Raw genomic sequence first — 14,533 nt, forward strand, 5'->3', positions numbered from 1 at the left:
TTCATGTGAAACATTCCTTATCCTTTCTGAGCCTCAGTTTGATTTTTGGATCGGGAATAAGGCACCCCCTTCCAGGGTTTTGTGAGGACTAGATATCGCGATTACATTTGCATAGCTAGCATTCGTCTGACCCAGAGTAGGTGCTCAGCAAACAGTTGCTGGCTGGCTAAATAAAATTGAGCAGCCCAGATCATATTTATTTGTTTGCTTATTTATATGCTAGCCTGTGATGGGCAAGTTCATGTGTCAATTCGACTGAGACACGGGATGCCCAGATAGCTGATAAACATTATGTCTGGGTGTGGTCTGTGAGCTGTTTCCAGAAGAGATTAGATTTGAATCAGTAGATAGGAAAGAAGATAGCCCTCAGCATCATGGGTACGCCTCATCCAATCCAGTGAGGGTCCAAACAGAACCCAACAGGTGAAAAAGCTCTCAGACATCACAGCTTCTGATTCTCTGGCCTCAGAACTCCAGGACCTACACCAGTGATGATTCCCCAACCTCCCCATCCCCGCTGCCAGGTGGGTTCTCAGGCTTTTGAACTTGGACTCAATTGTACTATATCACCGGCTTTCCTGGGTTCTCCAGCTTGCACTTCGTGGACTTTTCGGCCTCCCTTCCATAACCATGTGAGCCAATTACAAACGTAAATCTCCTTTTCTGGATATCTGTATATATCCTGTCAATTCTGTCTCTCTGGAGAACCGTGAGTAGGACGATGCCTCATTCTACGAAGCGTTCTGTAGGAACTGGGTAGGCTGTTGTCACATTGCAGATGGTAGGTGAATCTTGACTCCCGATGGAATTCAAACTTCTTGGCGACATTTCCTAACTCAACTCTTTGCACATAAGAAGCATTCAGTCAACATTTCTTGAGTCCAACTATACCTGGAACAGACCTTCCAAGAGTCCTGGCACAAACCTCCTCATCTGCAGAAGGTGATAGAAGCCAGAGTTGATGCAGCTTATCCGGGAACACAGTTCCGACAATCCCTCTTGGGAGAGAACACACTGGTCACACCTGCCAGGCTCTTGTGGAAGGAGAGGAGGAGAGTTTGTGGAAAAGCAGACGGAGAAGAGAGCAGGTGCCTGGAGCCAGAGGAGAGCTGGGAGCAGCTTGTAGAGAGGCCGGGAGGTGGGGACCCAGGGGCAGTGGAGGTGAGGAACTGGAGACAATGTCAAGGACTCTTCTTCCAGGATGTTTTGTGGTTAAGAAAAGGAGGGAGCCAAGAGCCTCACGGAGGAAGCAGTAGCACCAGGGAGCTTTTCGTTGGCTTGTTTCTGAAAGTTTATTAATTTCCTTTGAGAGAGACTGAGACAGCACAAGTAGGGGAAGGGCGGGGGGGGGGGAGAGAGAGAGAGAGAGGGAGAGAGAGAGAGAATCCCAAGCAGGCTCTGCAGTGCCCACACAGAGCTCCATGTGGGGCTCGAATCCATGAAGCTGGGAGATTGTGACCTGAGCTGAAACCAAGAGTCTGACGCTTAACTGACTGAGCCACCCAAATGCCCGTTTGTTTTGTTTTAGAACCGAAGACAAGAGTGGAGTGGAGGCTGAGCTGAGCTGAGCCGCTGGTTAAAAGGAGGCAGAGGTACAAGAGAGGTACAAGAGAGGACGAGAGCAGCTGTGAGCCCCAAGTCCTGGCAGAAGAGAGAGGGACGAGTGGGTCAGCAGAACAGGGGCGATCGGTAGCCTTAGAAAGTGAGGGGGCACCTTTCCTTCTGAGATGAAAAGGGAGCGTGATAAATATTCAGTTCTATGTTGAGGGGAGAGAAGGACCGTTATGAAGTGAAGAAGGAGGCAGGACCCTCTAGGGAGAGTGAGGAGGGCATCAGAGGTTGGTGTTCCAGCCCAGAGGACTTCCAGCCCAGGCTCTCCTGAACTTACAACCCAGACCTAGGCTTCTAGAAGTCTGGTCTGAGGACCAGTGCCGGACCACACGCTGTTTGCTGCTGGTCTGAATTCAGAGAAGGAGCTTGTGTTCGGATGCAAATAAACAGCATCGCTGAGCACGCTGTTTAGTTCAGCTGAATTGTTTTCCTCTGTCTGGATGAAGCAGAGCATTATTATACCTTCTGGCTGGGCTCCTTTGCTCATCACGGTGCACAGAGAAGGTGCTCCTGGGTAGCACTGATCTGCGCAGTCTCCTACTGGCAGTTCAGTCTCCGTGCCCCACAGGCGCCTCTCACCACACTGAATTCACCTTTAGCTCCAAACTTGCTCCTGTTCCCTCATTGTCCTCCGTGAGTCGGTATCTCCCTCGACCGGGTCTCCAAGCCAGAAATGTCAGGGAGGGTATTTTATCTCACATCTCCCTCTCCAACCTTGACCGGTCATGGTCACTCATCAGCCGGGTAGAACCTGCTCCCCCCGCCCCCCTCCGCCTACATATACACATAGTTCTCAAATCCACTTTTCTCTCCATCCTTGTTGGAAGGATCCAGTCGAGACCACGAACATCTTGCCTGGATATCTCCGCAGGTGTTAGGCAAGCCATCCTCCACACCGCTACCAACAGCTAAACCCTTCACTCCCTTGGCTAACCCCTCCAGTGGCTCCTTCTAGCCCACATGAACACCCTGGGGTGGCTCACGGCCCCTCCCCTTCAGCCAGGCATTCTGAACCCCTGGCATTGGCCATTTGATTGACCTCCAAGTTTTCATGCATGCTGCTCCCTTCACATGTGATCATTGGCGTGGGTGTCTGTGACCTCAGTCCCTTAGAATCTTTGCAATACCAACACTTAGCCCAGTCCCCATAAAATAGTAAACAGCCCGTACATGTTTGTTGAATGAACGAATGGATCAAGCAGAAAAGGACAACTTAGTTGACCTTGTACTGAGCAGAGGTGCTGGAAGCGGGGTCATGAAATGCTACCTGACTATGGTCCAGGTGGTCTCAGAGCTGGGGCTGGACTAAACCTGTATGTAGATGGAGTCCTAGAACTCCAGCAGTAGAGGTGGGGGCTCTCCCCGCAATGCTGCCACTGGCTGTGGCTTCTCTCACTGACTCTGGTACATTCATGAAAAGTCTCCTGGACCTCTGAAAAGTACCATCTCTTTGTCAATGAGATTCTTACCCCCTGTGCATATCATCGGCTACTTTTCATGTCTAGGCTTCCTGGTTTCTCTTGCAACCCAAGTGGCACCCTCCTCCCAAGCCCCACCAACACCACTACCTTTGGGCTTTTGCCCTTGACTTAGATCCTGTTACTTAACATCCCATGGCCTCCTTTGCATTCCTGTAATATATGGCTTGCAGAATCTGGCCCCAGATTCCAACATAGCACTAGCTGGTAAGAAGGCTGAGGTCGAACATTCTACCCTGGTCTTCAGGACTCTGTTTGTTATGCTGTCACATTGTCATTTTATGCCAAAAGAATGATAGTAGGACAGAGAAGGGGTGGAGGGAAACTAGCACAGCTTTCAGAGCCAAATAATAGATAATAGCTGGAAACTCCGTCTTGATTTGGCTCAAGGGCCACAGCTATATTTGGCTGGCCCCTGATTGACATAATTATTATTGCCAGAAAGTAATTTTAGAAAGACCTTAAAAGGAGGACATGGGTGATTAAAGTTCTAATAATAACATTTCTAAAAAGTCTGGGTTAATGAATCTGTAACTCAGGTAAAAGAAAAGAGGCTTCAGGTGTTCAGGGATTAGTACCTGGAACTGAACTTGGAAAAAAAAAAAAAAACAATTCTGTTGGGGAGTCAAGTAGGGCAGGGGGAGATCACACGCCCCTAAGAAATCAGGGGGAAATGGAGAGGATGTGGCTCATTTTTATTTTGAAGTTCCTCTAAAAATTTTGCTAGTGAAATAAAGTTTCACAAAGTTTCACATATTTTAAATTCATTCACTGAGCATCCCTTATGTTAAGGCACTGTACCAGTTCCTTCGTGGGATTCCCATGCGTGCGAGTAGGGCTGGTCTGAGCATCGGCTTAGGCTTTCTGGCTGTTTATAGCCAGCGTCTAATTGGCTGATGCCCCACCAGTTGTTAAATATTTTGAATGTCACCCTTGGATATAAGGCAAACTTTCTGTCCTAAAATAGCTTACAGTTTACAGGATGAGGTATGCCCAGGAACAAGGATAGTGTAATGCAGTCTCATAAGAATGGTTACAACTGTATTTCCTGTTGTCCTTTGCAAAGTGATTTCAGACACTTTTACCACATATGAACTTTGCAACAGCTCTTGCGGTGCACGTTCCTATTCTCATTTTGCAGATAAAAAAGCGTGACAGGCAAGGAAGGAGGCAGTCTTTCACATTTCACAGAGCAAGAGCTTGTCCTGGCTTGACAACATCTGATTTTCCCTCCAGGTCTTATCCCCAGTGCCCACATCCTCCGTATTTAAAACTGATTCATTAAAGCAAATGATTGTTTATTTCCTGAATTAAGTCTTTATCGCTAAATACATTTTTTTTAATACCCTGTAACCACATGAAGATCAGCCTTGTAGATCACCCTGATAGAGAGTTTAAAAAGCCTCATTCTGAGAAACAGGTAACATTCGGGAAGCAAGAGTGCCTTCGGGGACCTCATACAAGCAATAAAGATAACATGTAAAAGAAACGCAAAATGAAACAAAAAAAAAAAAATCAAGGGCGATAAGAGAGGGGGTTGCAGAGGGAAGAACGAAAAGAAATCAGCAAGCAAGCAAACAGACACATAAAAGCTTTCAAGATAAAAAGTGCCCAGTGATCTGGGGGGCAGACCTAACCCCGGTGCAAAAGCCACAGCGTGTTGCAAAAGCTCAACACAGAACAGTAGTAGGTGTTCCTCATGCTGGCCCTGAGGAAGTAGGTTAGATGCTAGAAAAGAGTGTGGATGCCTGCAGAAGTAAGCTTGGGTGTTCTGGGACTTCACTCATGCAGAGTGCCTCCTTCTCCGAGGGCCCCGTCCGGGTGCAGCTGCTTTTGAGTCACCTCCAGCATTTATACAAATGGTCACGAACAGCGTGCCCGTGAACTAAGGGGAGAAGAACAAAATATCTCCCGAGTGAGTGATGCCTATAGTCTATATAACCACTCATCCAGGGCTCCCGATACAAGAGGATGCCCAGGTCCAGGCTGTCAGCACTGACCCCCTCTCTGGTTGATGGGGTGCTTTTCTCGTGCACCTGGCACGCAACGTGCCAGCATCCGCTCGGTTCCATTCCGGTCCATAATCCCCTGTGATGATTTCTTTCATGAAACCTTACAGAGATACTATGTGAGGTGGGAAGGCAACATACAAATTATGTAATGCACGCCCCTCCTTTCTTTCAGGAGAGGAACATGGAATTTATAAAAATTAAATGACTTGGGGTACCTGGGTGGCTCTGTCGGTTAAGCTTCCGACTTTGGCTCAGGTCATGATCTCACAGTTCGTAAGTTCGATCCCCACGTCGGGCTCTGTGCTGACAGTTCAGAGCCTGGAACCTGCTACGGATTCTGTATCCCCCTCTCTCTCTGCCCCTCCCCCGCTCACACACACGCGCGCGCGCACACTCTCTCTCTCTCTCTCTCTCTCTCTCAAAAATAAATAAACATTAAAACTTTTTTTAAATTAAATGACTTATTCAAGGTCACAAAAAAGGTTAGTTACAAAGTGAATATTAAAAACTATAATTTCTGGTTGTCATCACTAGATGCGCGTTAATTGCAATGTTTGGAATAACCTTACTATCAAACGACTTGCAGAACTAGTGACTCCGCCAGGTATTAATAGAGTCAGTTGTGGAAATTAGGCCACCTGATTAGTACCTGCTCACTGGAACATCCTGTTCTGAAACGTTGGGCATAAATACACTTCTGATTATTTAGATTCTATTTTGCAGGTTCTCAGGGATCTCTCTCTGGTGCACCTTTGAAAAGACTTCCGAATAAACTTCTGCTGTGTAGCCAAGAAGCTTCTTACAGTGAATATTTGCTGTCGGATCCATTCCTTTGACAGCTCGAACAGTGCTCACCTTCAGAGCCGGCATCCCACGTCACCAGCACGATCTGGTGCCTGTTGGTGGCTGATTCATTCACGTGCTGCAAGAGGCTCTCAAATTAAACCTCTACGGGCAGGGGCATTTGTCTCTCCTGTTCGGTCCTGGACACCCAGTACTTAGCCTCAGCCTGGGACACAGGAGGAGCGCTATGCATATTTGATGACTGAAGTAAATAAATAAATTTTCAGAGAGGGAATGTCTAGCCTTGGCTCACTTCTGTCACCATATCTACCTTCACAGACGCTCCCTTGCCTGTGAGGAGTGTGGCTACGAAACTGCAGATGACCCCTTCCCTTCCGCCCTGGCACCTAAGACAACGTGGCTTTGCCTTCTCCTTCTCCGGACCTGAGCAAACAGTCCACCAGCCCAGTGGGTCAGAGGCCTGCTTCCGATGCTCCGTGGGTCCTCGAACCACCTTCTAGGTCTTCTCCAAGTGCGTTCTTCCTAAGGCCATCCTCACCTTGGGGGGAACATCCCCATCCATCACCAAGGAGTGTAAGCACCACATTCCCGGGGGCAGGCACCCTGGCCCTGTCGAGCCCACCAGGGGACAGAGCTGCCCTGTGTGGGCGGGTGCAGCTCAGTCTCTTGTGACCCCTGTTAAGTCATAAATGCCCTTTCCCCACGTGAAGGTCATCCAGAGTTACAGGGTGTATCACAGTCACTTGAAGACAGGATGGTGTAACAGTCAAGAGAGTGGCCTTGGGAATCAACCGACCCCAGATCAAGTCTGGTAGTTTCTACTTCCTGTGTAACCTTGGGCAAGTGACTTCATCTCCCTACAACTCAGCTTTCTTATTTGTAAAATCAGGAAAATACCGGAACATATCTCATAAGGTAGAAGTGAAAAAGTAAATGTGAAAATTTGCTCGGTGCGTGGTACATCTGAGAAATGCTCAATAAATGGTTTCTCTGTCTGAGAGGGGAAAAAAAATATATTATTTCCAGAGGATGGAGGTGTGAGCTGGAGAAGTTGAGGGAGGGTCAGACACTCCGTATGAGAAGCAAGCGGGCTGTGGGGCCGGGTTTGAGACTGGATGAGGCGGAGGCAAAGGGAGGAGAGAGTTTGGCCAGGTTTGGAGGGAAGGAAGGTGAGGAATTGGAGAGAGAAGAGGGGCGTCTCGGAGGCATAAGAGAAGAAGGGGGTGCACCAAGCTTCCCAGGAAAGAGAACTTTCTGCATTTCGTCAGCAACTTTCCCTGCCAGCCCTCATCATCCCCCGGACAAGGGTATGTTCCTGTCCCTTGGACTAAGAGAACGTACAGCCTTCCTCTTGTCTTGTCGCTTTATAATTTGTCACCAGGGCTGGAAACTCTGTGACAGCAGCTACTCTCCAGTCTTGCTCACGGGTGGATCCCGGGGTCTGGCCTCTTCCAGATGGGACGTCTCACTGCAGAGGAAGCAGCCCGGGGTCCCTTGCCATCTTCTGCCAAAGTTGGAGCCTCAAATCCCTGACTCAGAAACGATAACCCCAGAGGCTCCAGGGCTTCCTTCCTTCCCTCGCTGCCCTTGCCGTAAACACAGCAAATGAAATAAATGAAGTCAAAGCTGAATGTGTATCTTCCTCAACTTCAGTTCATTTGGGATGTTGGCCTCCTGTCCGTGGGTCCGCTCAACGGCGCGCCTGGCTCGGCGAGAGAGAACGCTTAGGGCTGACGCTGTCCCCTTCGGGTCCCCAAGTTCCAGTCACTCTTTTGTGTCCCAGGTGGTGTGTGCCTCATCAGGGGACTCCCTGGGCCGACAGAGGGCGGGCCGAGAGACCCGGCTTCTTGCTGCACCCCAACTCGGCCCCCAGGCCATCGGCTGCGATGCCGTGAGCACTGTTCCTGGCATAAATCTGACCTCGAGCAGGAGTTACTGACCCCACTGCACGCCGGCCCCCCATCACCCACGCTGCCCAGAACACGGGTCCTTTCCCGGCGGAGGCTGCCTTCATACAACTCGGCTTGGGCTCTGGCCCCTTACCCCTCAGTGCTCGCCCCTTCAACTCCCAGTTCCCCCCTAGCGCTACACCCTGCTTTGCTCCTAACAATTACGATACCAAGGGTCGTAAGAGCTAACCGTTTCCGAGCATTGACAGTATGCCGGCCATGGTGTTACACAAATGCTGTGCTCACATAGCTTCATCCAGTCTTCACAAAAATAGACACTGGAACCGTGTCTGCCCATTTCACAGATCAGGACACTGAGTCTAAGAGAGGTTAAATAACTTCCCCAACGGCTGGGAATGGGAACTGGTCTCCCTGCTTCCTTTATAATTTCCTCTGCCCATCTATTCCCCTCACTGACATTTTCTTTAAAAGAGGAGTCTCAGGGGCGCCTGGGTGGCTCAGTCCGTGAAGCATCCGACTTCAGTTCAGGTCCCGATCTCGTGGTCCGTGAGTTCGAGCCCCACGTCGGGCTCTGTGCTGACAGCTCAGTGCCTGGAGCCTACTTCGGAGTCTGTGTCTCCCTCGCTCTCTTCCCCTTCCCACTCGCTCTCTCTCTCGCTCTGTCTTGTTTCAATGTTTTAATATTTAAAAAATTTTAAAAATAAATAAAAGAATAAAGTCTCAACCAGTCACTCCCTTGTTAAAACGGCTTCAGCGCTATCTCTGCCTTTTGAATAAAACTCACTCTTTCTTGGTCTACAGGAAGGTGCTGTAGCGTCCGACCCATCTCATTGTACGGCCTCAATCGTAGCCCTTTCTCTTCTGTCTTTAAATTCTGGCCCCATCAACTCCCGGAGGAGCTTGTCCTCTTTCCGGCCGTAATATATTTCAGTCTGCCATTTCCCCTCCTGAAGGCTCTTCCCGAGCTCTTTGCCTTCCTGACTCCTTTCCTTCCGTCACGTCTGAGCTTAAATGTCACCTCCCTAGAAGTTTTTCTAAACCGGGTACTCGTCTTATTCTGCCTCCGATCACCCTGTTGATTTTCTTCATGGCAAATAAGGCTTTGAAATTACTTGTTTACTCGTTGATAAGCTGTACTGTTTCTTTGTACTGGCATGGGCTTATGATGAGGGCAGGAGGGCAGGGACTCTGTCTCATTTATCACAGAACACACAGCTCTTTACATATTAGGTGCTCGGTAAATATTTGTCGAATGCATGATCTGTCTGACTCAGAGGGAGATTTGCCATGAAGCCAATAAATTTAATCGTTGGGGTCCCTCATTTCCTAAGGGTCATAGGATCATGTCCACATGGTCACATATTTTTGAAAAATTTGTAAAAGTAGATATTGGAGCTACAATAATTTACAACCACAGAGGTGTTTTATGTGGTTCTAAATACTTCCATGTATAGTTAAGACACTACTAGCAAGATTGGTTTCCAAGAATACTTCTACTGCTCACTCTGTGGGCTCACTTGGTGCTGTGACACAAATACGCGGGGCTGTGGCATCAGAAATATGTGGGTGTGGGGAAGACGCCGGGCTTGCAATGCATGGCACGAGCTGGCAGTCTGTGGAAAGTTCTTTCAAATCTTACAGCTCATTGATGGAACCTCGATAGAGTTTTCCCAGTTTTGGTAAATCCTAAAAATTGTATTTGAAATTGCTAAGAATGAGTAACAAATCTGAAAGAAACCTCTCTGAACCATTATTAGGCAAAACAAAGTCCGTTACCATGGACTCATCATCCTGTTCATTTTATAGCACGGAGAGAGCTCTAACGCACACAAAATTTTAAAAATCATTTAGGTGGTCAGGGGATCTAAGGATGTAACGCAGAATGCAACAAAATAATCTAACTGTATGAAGTATGAAATGACCGTCCTGAAGGGGCTGGGGGAAAAGGTGCTGACCTCAGTAACTTTGGAAATTGGTGGAGTCTATAAGACTCAAGGCCAAAGAAGCTGTACGTAAGCACTATACTCTAGTCGATAAAGTTGTGTCTCACAGGGGTAAGGGTTAGCAATTCTTACATACTGTACATGTATATCTGGAATTGGATAGGTAAGCAAAGGATAGTGGATGGTGGGCACCCGCTTTCTCACTGGTGAGGTGGAAGGTTACAGAGAAGCATGGAGAAGAAGCTGGAATGATGATCCAAGAGACTCTATAGAACAGCTACATCTTAGTAGCATCTTAGTAACTCAGCATCTTAGTAACTGGGGAAGGAAATACACACGCTGATCCTGGTGTATCCTATAGGGTTAGAAAGCAAAGAGGTATTTAACACTAATACTCATACAAACATGGACAGGAGTATTTCAAAGAGGCACAGAAGCCAACTGAAACAGCACCTAATGGTTCAGGTGGAAACGATTTGAGCAACAAAATCAAGAAAACAGTATTGGATTATCATCCAAAGTATGAAATAAATGTCCATGTATCTATAATGATATAAATAAATTATTGAGTAAATAAATCAGTGGAGGGAAGGAGAGAAGTCTTTCATGCCGAGGATCTCAAAGTGATTTATGGAGACGCTCTGCCCCCAAGGTGGACCATAACTCCCTGCTTCCTAAGCGTGGGCCATGAATAATGGTTTTCTTTCAAAGAAGACAAAATGAGGAGAGGGAGGAAGGGGAAGAGCCATCTGTGCCTCTGAGGAGATGTGAGGACAGTAACGCTTGACCTCTGTGGCTTTCCTCCCCCAAACCTACAACCTCAGCCTAATCATGAGACAAACATTAGATAGAACTCAGTTAAAGGACATTCTACAAAATGCCTGACCGGTCCCCCTCAAAAACGGCCCTCAAAAACAAGACAAGTCTGGGAAACTGTCACAGCCAAGAGGAGCCTAAAGAGACAGGACGACCGAGGGCAACGTGGGGTCTTGGAAGGGATCCTGGAACAGAAAAAGAACATTCGGCGATCTAAGGAAATCCGAGTAACGTATTGACTTCACTTAACCACAATGTATTAATATCCGTAAATTAATTGTAGCAAATGTACCATATTAAAGTAAGAGGCTAGTAAGAGGGGAAACTGGGTACGATGTGTATGGGGAACTACCTACACAGTGTTTCTGCAAATCTAAATCTGTTCTAAAAAATTTCGATCAGACATGTTAGAGGAAAGACTGAACTATCTTTTCACTCTATAGAAAAATAATATTACAGAGTCATTGTAATATGAAAAGGTGATCAAAGAATGTGTAGTCAAAACACATAAAAAGAAAGCATTTTAGAGATGTATCAGGCCATTTGTTTTAGAGATCATAGAGTTGAGAGCCAAGTATAGTTGTGAAATTGAATTATTTTTCTTTATTTCGTCAAACACCAACTTTTCCAGTTACATAATGCATTGTGGTTTCTCATTCTAAATGAAGTCACTTGTGTATTTAACATCGTGCATGTAATTTTGTACTGTTTTTCTTAAATTGAAGACCCAAACTGTATAAGCTTCAAGCTCCACAAACCTGAGGTGCCCATGTGACTCTAGAACTGTTGCCCTTGACCCCTATTCCGGGTCAGTGGGTCTGCTTGCAGCCTTAGCCCAGGTGTTTGGGGATTGCCCAAACCCCTCACTTCCCAACTGCCTCCCTGCCTTCTAGAACCTCCCGTCTCCACCTGCTGACATCTCTACCTTACTATCTTTTGACAGTTGTTTACCCCTATTTATATAGTATTTCTCATACCACATGGGCATTCTTCTTTTATACCTGACTGTATCATTCTTTAAAAAAAATCGTCTGAAATATACAACTCAATGAATTGAGGGATATGTATACATTCATGAAACATCACCACCATCCCGTGTGGCTTCCATAGGCTCCTCTCCATTCACACCCACCCAGATCCCTATCCCCCCACCCCCATTATCACGGTCCCCTTGTAGGCAACATGTCATGCTTTGTCCTACCCTCAGAATGCCATCTGTCTTGCACCCATTCCTGGTCACCAGGACCCTACTGTATTGTCAACAGTCAAGGCTCTCTCCCTGGTGACTTCCCTTTCAGTTTCTCTGGAAATAACATCATAAATGTCTTTTCTTTGAACTTCTTGAAAATTGATTTCCAAAAACCTAGGGTCGGTACATGATATTTTCTCAGAATTTCCTTTACAGGTCATTACAAAGGTAAGATGACAGGATTACTTTCTACACAATTTCCGTCATTTCATCCAATGTCATCTTCTTCCTTTCTGAACAGAATTACATTCTCCAAAGTAGTTTTAAATGTCATTTTTTCATCCTCCTAAAAATTTGAAGAAACAAAAATAAATAGACATACCTTCTCATAGCATATGATGTCAGCCACTTTCTGACCACTTGGTTGATGTCCCCACCACAGCTTTCTGGAACTTTCTATGATGAGATGCTGGTAGCCATGTTCCTGTTCCTCACCGGGAGAAGCAGCAGATCGTAGATTTTCATGATAATATCACCTCTTATTTCTAATTTGTACCCATATCCCTTCTTCCACACTTTAACACTCACATTTGCAGATTTGCATGTGCTTTACTGTCTTTTTTTTTGTTATTATTATTATTCCATAGTAATAGCTCTTGACACTGTTCCATTTCATTCGGTAGAAATGTGTATGTATGTGTGTGCATGTGTGTGTGTGTGCACATGCGTGTGCAAACGCACAGTGTTTTCAAAATCATCCCCAAAAGAAAAGTCTATTTCCTTTTCTTTTTTAAAAAAAGTTTATGTATTTATTTTGAGAGAGAGAAAGGGAGCAAGTGGGGAGAGAGAGAGAATCCCACGCAGGCTCCGCACTGTCAGTGCAGAACCTGATGCGGGGCTCGAACTCACAAACCATGAGATCGTGACCTGAGCTGAAGTCGGACACTTAACTGACTGAGCCACCCAGGCGCCCCTCTATGTCTTTTTTCTGCACTGCTCATGAGGATAAAAATAAAGAAAATTGTACTGGGAGGAGAGTGGAAGAACGTTCTAAGGTAAGCTAGGGTGTTGGTCCAGTTTGGGCTGTTGCTGTTCAGGTGGAAGCATTTGTGGCAGGCCTTGAACTTGGAGGAATGTGAACAAGTGAAACAGATGTTTTCGCTTGGAAAAACCTTCTGTTAAAGTTTTGCCTGGTTTCGTTTTCTGTGTTTTGGCAAAATCATTGCCTCCTCCGTGATTCTTGACATGTCACTGAGCAGCAAGAACAAAAACTCTACTGGTTAATCCATCCTGGCTGTAGGGAAATTCTTGCCTATTCCTGAAAACAGTCAAACCAGTAGTTTCGCTCAAGTGTTTATTCAGAGCGGACGGGAGGGACTCAAGCACAGTGGCCGGAATGGAGTCTATGGTCCGTGCCCTGTGGTCACCATGCATCGTGACCTCATCACGCACAGGCCTCCCTGCCTCTGCTCACTGAAGCCACGCTGGGCTTCTCTCAGTGCGTCAGATGAGCCTTCACTCATTATGTCCTGCAACCCTCTCCTCCCCAACTGTGTTGAGTCCCCTTTGCCCTGCTTGGAGTCCTAATCTTTTCTTCACCTCACTCACCTCAAAGCGATTATTTGATTAGTATTTCTTTCCCCGGCAAGATGTTGAGCCTCACGAAAGCAGGGGCAAGTGGATGCTTTTTACCACCATTCTTTTTCTCTTGCAGAGATCTTGGCATGTACTAAAACTTCAACAGTACTTGCTGATGAAAGGGATTATTACTAGGATTAATCATCGACTATAGGCTGGCTTCCATGGAATTCTATGTTTACTTTGGGCCAGTGCATCTGCATCATCATCATATCATCATCATCGTTGCCATTTCAATGCTCTTTATTGAGCATTTACTTGACACTCTGAGAAGGGCTTGTCATAAATTAACTCAATTAATCCTTGTCAACTGCATAACCGCACAACGTGTACGGTAGAGTCTCTTGCTGTGCCCATGTTACAGATGAGGAAAAATGACTTACAGAAGCCTACTAACTTGCCCAAGTTCACAGTCAGTAAGTGGTTAACCATTAAGCGATCAAGCATGTAGTCTGGCAAATTACTGAGACTTATTTTATGGTCCAGCATATGGTCTATTTTTTTTAAAAAAATTTTTTTAATGTTTATTTACGTTTGAGACAGAGAGAGACAGAGCATGAACAGGGGAGGGGCAGAGAGAGAAAGACACAGAATCTGAAGCAGGCTCCGGGCTCTGAGCTGTCAGCACAGAGCCCGACACGGGGCTCGAACTCACAGCAGCATATGGTCCATTTTGATACGTGTTCAACTGGCACTTGAAAAGTGTGCTTACTCTGAAGATGTTGGGTGTTGTGTTCTATAGCTGTCATTTAGGTCAAGTTCGTTGAAAATAAACCTCTTTACACACATGCACACGTACACACATACGTTCCGTTTCTTTGAAGATTCCTGACTGATGCAGGGTGTGTTAAAATCTCTAATGTAATGAATTTACCTATTTCTTCCTTTAATTCTATCCATTTTAGCTTCCTATACCTTTAACAGCTCTGTTGTTAGTTACTTTTATATTTAGATTGTTATCTCTTCCTGATGAATTTCCCTTTTTTTATTGTGCAATCTTTAACATTAATACTTTGTCTGAAATCTACTTTGGTTATTAATATAGACACACAAATTTTTATGCATCCTCTTTGTACTGTATACTTCGTTGCATTTAAACAGCATATAATTGGATATTACTTTTTCTATTCAG

Source organism: Panthera tigris, chromosome F3, assembly GCF_018350195.1.
Source record: "Panthera tigris isolate Pti1 chromosome F3, P.tigris_Pti1_mat1.1, whole genome shotgun sequence".
Taxonomy (NCBI): domain Eukaryota; kingdom Metazoa; phylum Chordata; class Mammalia; order Carnivora; family Felidae; genus Panthera; species Panthera tigris.